General features: G+C 39.1%; 1 protein-coding gene across 4 annotated transcripts in view; it reads right to left on the bottom strand.

The window, feature by feature from the left end:
- The window catches only part of SLC24A2 (solute carrier family 24 member 2), a 290,438-nt gene that overhangs the window by 273,868 nt on the left and 3,492 nt on the right, over positions 1–13,078 (bottom strand). The window lies entirely within an intron of this gene.

The raw sequence follows: 13,078 nt of genomic DNA, 5'->3' as shown, positions 1-13,078 counted from the left end.
CAAACAACATCATGTAAGCAAAGTTCACATCTGAGAATGAAGGACTGTGATTTGACTGCTTTCCTGACAAGGCTCCTGGATAATATGTTGGGAAAGGGATTTGATAACAAGAAACACTTGTAGACAATACAGAGAAGGATCAGCAGTACCTTTAAAAGGGTGATGTAGCAACTAGACAACGAACATCCTGGGTCCAGTGTTCAAGTAGATTCATGTTCCCAGGTTCTCTATAATCAACAAGTCCTGAACCTCAAATGACCCCTAAATCCTCCTCCAGTCCTTAGCTTCAAGGGGATCAAGCTTTTCCCAAGACTAACTTAAGGGAACAGGCAGCTTTAGGGTTGATCCAAGGTTCCAAAGCACTAAATTGATGCCGGGAGAACAATATGCAATAGCACAGAAATGGTCCCAGTCTAGAAGCTGCCCCATCCACGCAACATACTCCTTATTCCACAGAACAGAAGAAATTTACGATCACATATATGGTAAGGGACTTCCATCCAGAATATATAAAGAACTCAGACTCAGAAGTTAGGCAAATAACCCAATTTTTAAGTAAGCAAAGGATGTGGACAGACATTTCCCCAAAGAAGATATACAAGTAGCCAAGAAGTTCATAAAAAGATGTTTAACATCATTGTCCTTCAAGAAAATGCAAATCAAAATCACAATGAGATACCACTCCACACGCACTTTGTTGTTGTTGTTTAGTCGCTAAGCTGTGTCTGACTCTTTGCGACCCCATGGACTGCAGCCTACCAGGCTCCTCTATCCATGGGATTTTCCAGGCAAGAGTACTGGAATGGATTGCCATTGCCTTCTCCTACATAAGCCACTAAGTTTTATGACTGATTTACGCCCAGACTTTTTTTTAATCATGAACACCTCACCACCATCATTAGTAACCTTCCAACAGGTATTCAGTACCCTTTTCCTTTCTACCCTTGGTACCAAGTGAAACACCAAATATTGCATATGGGATTGGTTAGTTCCAGAGTCAAGAAGAGTAAATTTGATCCAAGGCAGAAAACTCAGATGCTGGCAAACATAAGGCCCAGCCACAATCGGATGGAGATGTGACAAGCTGAGATTAAATACTGATGATGTCTATAAGAAAAGAGTAAATACATTTACAGGGCAGTGACAGGAAGGCTTGAGAGAATTTCGTAGTTGAGTGAGGTTCGGTTTCATAACAGGGAAACTGCTTCTCTCTTAATCCTCTGCAAGAACAGAGGGAAAGCAGGTTCAAGTCCGAACACTGAGGATTTGACTATTAGTTAGGGATTAGCTGGAGAATTGCTCCTTCATCTGGCTGCTTGTGAGGCAGAGAGAAGAGGGCCTAGGGGCCGAGGCAAGGTCCCAAAATGACAGGACTCAGGGAGAACAGGCTAACAGCAAATGGGAGGGACTCAGAGGAAAAGAGACCAGGAGTAGAATATACGTGGCTGGGTGGGACCGTATTCTGTTAATCACTTTTCCTGTGCAATTGCATCAAAATTCATAGCTTCCCTCTGAGGGAAAGCCTACTATTTTTCTTATAGATAAACAAACATAAGCCCAGACAGGTTCAGTAACTTGCTCAAGATCACACAGCAAGGAGGGTCACACTCCCAGTCTTAAATAATAATTCTATTGTGTTAACCCTTAATTGTCATCCTCCCTTTCAGGAAACAAAGTCTCAGATTCCTGGAACACATGCACCAATGCTCAGCGCCCACCACACACCTGTAATAACAAAAGTGGTTCAACGTCTTTTTCATTGCTATCAGGTGTCGGGGAAAAATGAAACTGACCCAGCCTACGAGTGGTTAGGTCAACAGATGACAGTTTAAGTGGGAGGAATCAGGCTGCTGAAGGGGAAACCTGTATTTCTACTTGTAACCAGCCTACCTAGCTCAAAGTCCGTCAAGCAGTAAAAGAGAAAGTTATTTACGTAGCACCAGCAACTTTCGATCCTTTCTAAGAACATCCTATGGACGGGTAAAGAAGCCCACATTACCCCTTCAAAGGGTTAATCTCCTTTAATTGGCCTTCTTATTTGGAAAAGGACTCTGAAGGTGGTAAGTTCAGGGCTTCATGACCTGACCACCTCTTTGGTAGGTCAGTCCATAAGTACAGACGTATACTTGTTTCTTTCCCATTAACGAAGATGCTCAGAGTATCAGAGCTCGTGGGGACCGTGGAGCTAAGGCAGCCCCTTCATTTTCATAGGAGATGCTTGAGGCAAAGCTCCTGGACCAAGGTTAGACAGCCAGTGTTTGGGGATGAAGGGGACACCATCTCCCCAGGCTTGCTTCCTGTCAATGCAAGATTCTGAGTGCATCCTTTAAAGCTGTAAACATGGCATTAATATAGTATGGTGCCCAGAACTTTTCCAGACCCATCAGCTTTTACCAGGACACGAACTGTGCCTGCATCATTTGGTTTACAAATCAAATCCTTCATAAAACGGTAACTAACCTAATTGAAATGCAGCTTCGGCCATCTCGTCAAGTTCTGCTTCTCTCTGATTTCATGCCTGTTTCATCCACATTTCTTTTCCACCTGATGACAAGCTCATCGGGAACCAAGGATGAGCTGAGGCTCAGGGAGCAAGCACATCAAGCTTTGATCTGCACCTTCCTTACCCTGCAATCAGTCAGTGTCAGAGCCAGAGTGGGTGAGGAGCAAAGACACCTCCAGCATAAAGGGCTACCTTTGTGGAATTAAGAAAAGGTACCCTTTCCTCTGGGAAGCCACAGTCCCACACCACAGCAGGCAGCTTGTCCAGTAGAGTGATGTCTGGATTTCTGTCCCTATTCGCCCCCTTGATCAGAGAGATATCCTTTCAGGGCAGCCCCACTAAGAAAAAGGAGGAAATAGGAATTTCTTAACATGGTATTTTTAAAAACTTATGTCACAACCCATTGGTGAGTCATGCAACTATTTTAGGGTTGAAACTAGTATTTGCAGTAGAATAGAAAATATAATATATATATATATAACTGCCTCCCACTTAGGTTTTATTTTCATATGTATATGTAAACATATACATATGTACGTGTATGTGCATGGGTGTGTGTATATACTGAGTCAAGATGTAAAATATGTTTCTTAGTGGGGGTTGTGGTAAAAAATATTTGAAAGTCACTGACTAACAGAGCAGCTTCCTTGGTGGCTCAGATGGTAAAGAACCTGCCTGCAATGCAGGAGACCCGGGTTCAATCCATGGGTCAGGAAGATCCCCTGGAGAAGGGAATGGCAACCCACTTCAGTATTCTTGCCTGGAGAATTCCATGGACAGAGGAGCCTGGCAGGCTACAGTCCATGGGGTCACAAAGAGTCGGACATGACTGAAGTGACTTAGTGTGCGCGCACACACACACACACAATATGAAATGTGCATCTAATTTGGAGATTTGTTTTGTCTTCATTCCCAACTGCCCAGAGGGAAGCTCTAAGAGAACCAGCATGCATTTACGAGTCAGACAGGTGTGTGTGCTCAGTCGTGTTAAATGCAGTTTAACACCTCTAAATTTGGACCTTAGGCAGTCATTTATGTTTTCTGGTCCTCAGGTTCCTGCTGTGCAGATGGAGATGGTATCTGTTTCAGAATATTGATGTGGTAAGGACGTAGTATCTTTCAGCGCATGTCCAGTTTTCAGATCTCTCTCTTTTGACTGTGGGGAGATCAGGAGAGACCAGTGACCCAGGGACACACATGCAACTGCCACCAAGGGTTTCCACTGCCAGGAGCCGCAAAGGTGAGGAGGTGTAGAGTCCTGCAGGGAACTTTAAACAGTTTTCTCCCATGCAAGTTGTTCTCCTGTCTGCCTGGGAGAACAGCCTCCCACAGTAATGCTTAAGCAAAAATGACTGTTTAGCCAAGTCAATTAAATCATTTGAGTGAAAATACTACAAGGAAGCCAGGTTAGGAAAAGACTTTGGTGCTATGGGCATGGTGAGAATCTGTTTTAGGTAAACGTGTTAGATTGTCACTTTGGCAAGGTTAGAGTATTTCGCATTGTAATGATGAGAGCCTCTGAGGACAGAAATGACAGGCTAAAGTAATCTTTTAGGTGATATGGGTCAAATCTCTCATTTTCCAGATTTGGAGATAGGGTCCGAGGAGGTACAGGATCCACTGAGGTCACATGGCCAGGGCTACACCCCAGTCCCTGGGAACATCATTTCTTAACTCCTGGGTCACAAGGCCTCCCTCTTCAGAATAATTCATCCTTTAAAACAAAAACTGCAGCAACTTCCTGCCTTGATTTAGGTGTGGAAATGTGGGGAAATGCTGCTAAAGTTAGTGATTCTCAGCATATGTTTGTAAGAGATCTTTGTGTCATCACAGCAAACTTTAAAAGTGATGCAAAAGACACATAGGAAATTGGGCAATAAAGTGAAAATTTTAATTATCAAAAAACATATTTTCAACCTCCCGATTAATCAAAGAAATGCATAAAACAATGAAATGTTGTTTTACCTATGAAACTGGTGAACATTAAGAATGGTAATAGTTAACACTACCAAAGATGTAGCAACCAAGCAGAAACTTTAAAAAGCTCAGAAACTTTGTCTCAGAATTTCTGCTTCTCCAAAATAAAAAATACATGTATAAGGCTGTTAGCTGTAGTATCTTTTATAGTAGTGAAATATAATATAAAAATAACTATTTTATGATAATGCTAACCAGTGAACAATGTTTCTGAAAAATATTTAATGATATGAGGAAATGCTCACAATAAGCCAAGTTAAAAAATACTAAAATGGTATATAGTCAATGTAAGTTTAAAGTTGTACATATCCAATATCATTTCAACTTATTTAGGTATATATGTGTGTATGTGCATGTGTGAGAGTATGTGTGTGTGTGTGAGAAAAATCTGGACGAATAAATGCAAAAATGTGCATAGTTATTTCTGGATGGTAAAATGGAGAGATTAGAGGCTATTTAAAATTTTCTTTTTTGTATATTGATGTGTTTTTATAATCCTATATGATGAATACATTAAGTATCTGACAAAAATATTATTTAAAAAACAAATCTACAACTTAGACTTCTACAAATCTACAATTTCTGTTAGAATTGCCTTTTAGATTTGACTCAAAATTTGCCATTGGTAGGATCTTTTGTAGATATGGAGTTTTACTATATACACTGTCAGATTACATTAAACATTCTGAAAGTATACGATTAAAATACATATTAGCATCCCTTGCTATATGCACTATCATTTGACAAATCCAAAGCCTAAAACATAATTCTGGTAATATGATGGATGAAACATTCAGAGAAATCATTTTCAGTATATACACCTCAAATTATACTAGGTGTATATATATGTATCTAATGAATTATATATTAATACATAACATAGGTTAGATATTATATTTTATGTATTTTAAAATAACCCATCTATACTAGGTGAGGAAGCAGTATTTGCTGTTCCCCAGTGGCCAGAGACATGGATTGTAGAAGCTATGAACACGAGGCCTGATAGGGAGTAGGGGACCTCCTCCATCCACTCCCAATGGGAGACCTCCACTCCCAATGAACTAGAAACCCTGAAGGGTTGACACTCTTAGTGGGTGAATGAGGGGGAAAAAAATCTGCCTACCAAAGGGACATAGTAGAATATGCCTATTTTGGACTTGGTTTTGAGTGCTACTGAAGAAAGAAAAAAATAGTCTCCTTTAAGAATTTCCAACCATGGGCTCATTCCTGGATTTGGAGTCTGAATTCATACTACCTAGGTAAAAAAAGTTAAACATTCAGGTTAGAATGATTCCGGGTTGATTGAGTTCCCAGGCACTTGACAGAGAAGCAAACGAGTCCTCTCTCTGGGGATACACTTAGAACCCAGATTTCAGTGTCGCTCCACAGGTCAAGTCCAAAGAATACAAGTTCAAAGTTTTAAAAGAAATCATTAAATATAAAAAGAAACAACCCCACATGAAACATAAAACAACACAACTAGACCTGCAAGCATACTAACACTAGAAATACCAATTATGAATTAAAATATAAGTATATTTAGAAAACTAAAGTTCAGTTCAGTTCAGTCGCTCAGTCCTGTCCGACTCTTTGCGACCCCATGAATCGCAGCACGCCAGGTCTCCCTGTCCATCACCAATTCAAAGAGGGCATTAAATAATAAAGGAAGAAGAAACAATGAAAATCAACATGATGGTGGTGAAACTGAGCCACAAAAACCTTCTAGAAAGGAAAAATGTAATAATAACAATTAGAAATGAAACAGATGCAGGTTAGATAAAATTGAAGAGAAAATCAGAAAGTAGAATGCAGATATAAAAAACTGATAAGAAAGAAGAACACACAAAAAGATGAATGGTTTAAAGACATGGAGGAAGGCTGAGATGATACAATGTATATCCAAGCAGAATTCTAAATGAGATAGAGGCCAAATTGGTGGGAGGCACTAAATCCTCAAATTCAGGAATTTATTTATCTCACAATGGAGATAAATAAGTGAGAAAATCACACCTGACAGAGCATCAAGAATATGCTGAACACCAAAAACAAAGAGAAGAACCTTATAAAGTAGTCAAAAAGAACAAACTTCTTACAAAGGAGAGACATTCACACCAGCAGCAGTCTTTTCAATGGCAAAAATGGAAGTCAGAGGCAGTGAAATTATTATTGCTATTTCAAAGTGGAATGGGAAAATAACTTTCTACCCACCAAAGCTATCCTTCAAGAACAAAAGTGTAAAACAGATCTGTGAGCAAATAAAAATTTAGCAGATACTATTAACAGATTCTTGCCAAAGGACCTTAAAAAGACAGTAAATCAGTACAGGAAAAAACCATAGAGAAAAGTACAATGAAAAAAGAAGGGACAATAAAAACTAGTAAAAATGTAGATATATCTAAAAACATCGATGGCATAATGTCTAATTTGAAGGATTAAAAATGTGAAGGTTATACTTCAATAAAACTGTTATGAAACACCAAGGTACAACTTTGATTGTAGACTTCAAATTATTTACAATGGGGGAGAGTTGACTGAGGGCCTCCCTTGTAGCTCAGTCGGTAAAGGATCTGCCTGCAGTGCAGGAGACCTGGGTTCGATCCCTGGGTTGGGAAGATCGCCTGGAGAAGGAAATGGCAACCCACTCCAGTATCCTTGTCTGGAAAATCTCATGGACAGAGGAGCCTGGTGGGCTGCAGTCCATGGGGTCGCAAAGAGTCAGACACGACTGAGCGACTAACACTAACTAAGGCCCTTAGGATGTTTAGCAGGAGTGTAAAGATACTAGCTTTATACTCTGTTGAGTTAAATATATTCATTAAAAAATTTAGGGTAAACACTAAAAGAAAAGAAATAGGATGTATAAATTCCAAACTACTAACGGGAAAAACAGACTTAGAAAAAAAATCCACCCCCACAAAAAGGAGAAAAAATGATGAAACAGATCAAAACAAATAGAAAGTACAGAATAGCATGATAGGAAAGAATTGAAATGTAATAGTAATCACAATCAACGTAAGTAAACTAAATATTCCAGCTGAAAGATAATGATTGCCAAACTGAATTAAACAAAATGCTGCTATATGCTGTTACTAGAGACTTTTCTAAAAAGATGTTCTTGTCGCCTCACAGAGTGACTTAATCTAATTCCTTGTTAAAGTTAAAATACAAATTATCTGGTTCTACCAAAAAAAAAGAAAAGAAAAAATGAATGAGATGGGGAAAAGGAGAAAGGAAGAAAGTAGGAAGGGAAGCGGTGGTAACTCCTAGCTCTCAACGTTGTCAGGATTCACAAAGTGAATTTTTTGCTGGAGAAACCAGGGTAGCAAGGGGAACAGATATGTGCAACCTGACCTTTGTGAATAAAAATCCACTGGGCTTTCTGAGTCTCTCAAAGTGCCTCCTTCACTCTCTGAATCATATGCAGTAACTGAAGGGTTTGCTTTAACATAAGTAGAGGGAAACAAAACAAGGAAAATAGCACCATGCTGTATTCCTAGATCAACAAACAGACTTGGATACTGTGATTTATAAGAAATATATATTTGGTCATTAAGATGACCAAAATACATTTCTCATATATATTTGGGCTTTGTTCATAGTTCCCAGTTCATGGTTCCCAAAACCCCTGGAATTTCTTAAGTGTGGAGAGTGACACAGGTGTCTTTCATTATGTTAATAAGGCAACTTTTAGAAAGCACCTAAGGATTGGGGCTGGTGACTAATGGAGCCAACTGGATGATTAAAAGTTGGAATTTTCAGTCCCACTCCCTTCCAGCAAGGACAGATGAGTTGGAGAGATAGACTGCACTTCCCACCTACTGGTGTGAGGTGTTAGTCACTTAGTCGTGTCTGACTCTTTGTGACCCCATGGACTGTAGCCCACCAGGCTCCTCTGTCTGTGGAATTCACTAGACAAGAATACTGGAGTGGGTTGCCATTCCCTTCTCCAAGGGATCTTCCTGACCCAGGGACTGGACCTGGGTCTCCTGCATTGCAGGCAGATACTTTACCGCTGAGCCAGCAGGGAAGCCCAAGAAGAGCTGGAGGGCAAATCAATCGCCAATTGTCGATGATTTGATCAACTATGCCCATGTAATGCAGTCTCCATGGGTGCGTATGTGCTATATCGCTTCAGTAGTTCGACTCTTTGCAACCCTATGGACTGTAGCCCACCTCTGTCCATGGGATTCTCTAGGCAAAAATACTGAAGTGAGTTGCCATGACCTCCTCCAGGGGATCTTCCTGATCCAATGCCAGAATTCAGAGAGCTTCGGGAGTTGGTGAACACCTGGAGATGCTGGGAGAGTGGCGCCTGGAGAAGGTTCCCTACCTTCCCCATGCCTCAGCTGGCTGTCCCTGAGTCGTACCCTTTTACAATAAACCAGTGATCTAATAATGAAATGTTTCTCTTAGTTTTGTGAGATCCTCTAGCAAATTCATTGACCCTGAGGAGGGGGTCACTGGAACCTCTGACTTATAGTCAGTCAGAAGCACAGGTAACAAACTGGACTGGTGACTTGCTTCTGAAGTGGGGGTGGAGAGGGCAGTCTTATAGGAATGAACCCTTAACCTGAGGAAAACTGATGCTATCTCTGGGCAGACAGTGTCAGAATTGAGTTAAATTCTTGGCCACCCTGCTGGTGTCTGAGAATTCCTTGGTGTTATGTGGGAAGCAGCCCCACCCCCACCCCCACCCCCACATATCTGAATTGGGTCCAGGCCAGGAACTCAAAAGAACACTGCAATCACAGGTTTCTAGACGGTTAAGAAGTTTAGTGCCTAGGTTTTCTTTCGAGGACAGAGAGTTTCCAAGTCTATCAAGTAATACTTGCTTATTATAAGGACGAGCTTACCTTGCCTTCTTTGAAATCTGTACATTAATTTTATTAATTTATTTGCTGGGTATGGAGGGTGGACAAAGGTTGAATTTATAATATGTTCTTTGCCTTAGGAAAGCTTGGGACTATACATTTGCATTTATATAATTATTTATGGTTTAGTATCTTATCAGAAACATTTTACTTTATGAAGAATATTTATAACACTGTCTCAATTTCGATTTTCCCATGACCATTACAACAATTTGCACTGCAAACACTCTGCTGGCAAGCAACTTTTCAGGAACATACAAAATGAATAAAGCAAGGCACACCTGCATTACTAAGTAGCCTGCCTTCAACTATCCAGCTTTAAGCATCTTTATTTAGACCATTCCCTTCATTTGAACTGGGCTGACTTGCTGTCAGATTACAGTGCCAGGTCTAAGAAGAAGTTAAATACCATGGACAGCTGCTTTCTAGGCCAATGACAGCCTAGCACCATAGCAGATCAACGGACCTCAGCAGCCAAGCCAGGCACACAGCAAAACACACCAGATGCCCTCAAAGTCCACTGCTTCACATCCTGCAGGATTCAAATTAATTCCTAAGCAGCCATGGAGAGGTTTTTAGAAGAAGGTCCCAGTCATTCATAAATAAAAATACACTGAAAACAAAAAATCTCTGCTTAGCATAGATATATCAAAACCACAGTCAATGGCCTACTTACTGCAAGTAAAATTCTACAAAATAAACTTTCAGGACTGCAAAGGTATTTGAAGGTTTCCTTCAGGAGTTTATAATATCTTCTCTGCATATATTCACTATATATGAAATTAAGCTTATAAATATTATAATATGGCAAATATCACATGCCCCTAAGAGAGACAATGGCCTGCTTAACTCGATGATTCACTGACATGAACTATAATATTCAAGAAATATTTTGAAATACTCAAATTTGAAGTACTTTATTCTGATTCACTTTCCACTTAAGAACAAAAGATGAAAGAAAGGGAACTAACACTTACTGAACAACCCACATTTGCCAAGGACTATGTTAGCGGCTAAATAGTCATTTCGTCATTTAACAATTTTTCCAACTTTATGAAGCAGGTATTATTATTTTCATTTTCCTAATTAGGAAACTGAGGCTCAGTGAGTTTATGTGACTTCTTTGAGGTTACAAGGCTTATTACACACCTGAGTTAAAACCTTTTTTCCCTGAGTCAAAGTCCAGGGTCTCTTTAGCATGTCATGACACTAAATGATATGTTTTTAAAGGATGCTATTATCACTAAAAGCTGTAATAAAAAAGTCAAATTAAAAAGCCACACGCCAGGTGGAATAGTTAAATAAAATGGGAAACTATTATTTAACTATGAGAAAAACATTCACATTTTCTATTTTTCCATGCTCCATAGTTTGCCCCATCATCAGTAATGAAACCAAATGAAGATTTTCAACTTGTTCATGAAGCAAATAGTTTCAAAGATATTTCACTGCCTACAGCTCAGCAGAGTTGATGAGTTTCCAGGAAGAACCATGATGACCTGTATCAAAATCTCTAAATATGTTTCCTTCACTTTCCCATACTCCCCTGCTCTATAACTGCACATATAAAACAATGAGGTAGCCTTGCCTAAAACAGACTTAGTATTTTGCTTCCTAAATTCTTGTACAGCACATTTCTCTCTATGAAGACTCAATCAAGGAATGTCTTTGGCTTGGCTCTGAGTGTTCTGATGATGTTAGAAGCACTGACTTAGGTAGGAAAGGGGGGTGGGGTATATAGCCAGAAATCAACTTTTTAGATCAGAGAACAACAGCGCCAAGCTCAAGGACCCATCTCTCCTTGAGACACCTTCTGTTCAGTGCTCAGAGAGCAAAATTTCCACAAGATTCTGAAATCAGACATCTGATACAAACCAGCTGCTGAAAAACTTTTTTCCAATAAAATTCAAAAGTAAAACTGGCAAGGTGAAATTTCGTAAAGGAAATCACACATCATTATGTATTGGTCCACCTAAAAATATCTGTGTCCTAGTATACCAAATAAGACATAGCAATGTTAAAAAATTCTGGCCCCATGATAATTTATGGTTCAATCTAGTTTCTGAATGCCAAAATAAATGATAATCATTAAATGAAACAACTAAAACTATTTGGTGCTCAAAGGAAAACAATACGATGAACATATTTTTGGGGTAAATCAGAAACAGGAGATATAGTCATGAATATAATCTGCTTTCTTTTTTAATTAGGTAAGTCCAGAATTTCAAAAATTTTTAGATGCACAATATTAAGCATAGCAAAAATTATGGATATAAATAACAACTTTAAGGAATGTCAGCCTAAGTTATTGACTTTTAAATTATCATAAAAATGACACGACAGTCACCTAATATAGTAGGGTAAAAATCCTGCAAGAGCTGATTTAATGAGTGACACAATTTATTAAAAACTGTCTGTAGACCATATTTTAAAAGTTATTACTAAATGCACAAAACCAGTTTCTCCCTTCTTAGCAGAATACAAAATACCCCTGCAATCTTCAATATATCATTGGACCACTCTGCAAATTCCTTTTTCATGCTTGTTGCCAATATAACCTTTAGCCGAGTTCTGTGTTTAAGTTAATTAAGTTCCACTGTGCCGTAACAAAACGAAAAGTACTGAGTTCTCAAAAAGACTTTTTATCCTTGATGTGCCCTGGATATTTATAAGCACCAAATCATTTCCTTGCCTCTAAAAAATCTGCCTTTCCCTTGGCAACTGTTCAGCACTCTAATTGGAATAAACACATAGACTACTAATGCAAACCACTTAAACTTGCAGTCAGTTTTGAGAAGATAGCTTGAGGGATCATGTTTTGGGCTACAAAATTAGACCAGGGAGGGGGCTCCAGTGATGACCCTATCTTATGCCCTTAAGGATACAGACTAGTATCACATCTGAATATTATTTGCCATGGTTTTTTTTTTTCTTACTACAGTTTCTAACAACCAACCATACACTGAGGGATAGGTTAGAAAAAATACATTCCAGAATATTTCTCTTTTGCATGGAATAAATAGAAATATCACTAGTAGTTTTTTGTCTGCACTTTGCTTCTGTTTCATGGCTGCCACAAAAATGATAGATGGTCATGAAACTTGAAAATAGAGGAATTACGCTAAATTAATATCATTTTTTTCTTCACTCTGGAAAAACATCTCACCCTCCACTTAACGTTTGTTTTCTGCATACATGAGAATGTCCCCAGATTCCAGAATGAAAAGTCTGCATATGTATTTTGGTTTTCTGTTTAAAATCACAATCTGAGATGACATTCCAATGTTAGGATATAAATCAAAACTGCATCACTTACTTAACATAAAATTTTACTAATTTTCCCATTAGTAAACATTACTGATTATTTTTAAAAATTAACCTATATTTTTTCAGATCAATTTCTTCTAAGTTCTTTACCAGTTTACTTGCTACCTATGTGATAGGATGACCACTGTTGTCTTTAAAACCCCTGCAAGTCCTACTCTAGAAAATATTTTGGGTCATGTTTAACATGGTGTGCAAAATGGGCATCGAACTACAGAGGCAGGCAGCATGGCTTGCCACTGACTCTCATGGATCCTGATCTGTGCCTGGTCGAGTGGTCTGAAGCATCACTGTGTGGATCAAGAAGCATGGCCATGACCCACTTGAACGACCAATCGTGTGAGGCTCTAGGCTGCTGACTTACAGGTCCATATTTGGTGACACAGACACACTTTCTTTGCTT

This window comes from Bos indicus x Bos taurus, chromosome 8 (assembly GCF_003369695.1).
Source record: "Bos indicus x Bos taurus breed Angus x Brahman F1 hybrid chromosome 8, Bos_hybrid_MaternalHap_v2.0, whole genome shotgun sequence".
Classification (NCBI taxonomy): domain Eukaryota; kingdom Metazoa; phylum Chordata; class Mammalia; order Artiodactyla; family Bovidae; genus Bos; species Bos indicus x Bos taurus.
Note: the sequence above shows the minus strand (reverse complement) of the source record. Positions and strands in the feature narration are given on the sequence as shown.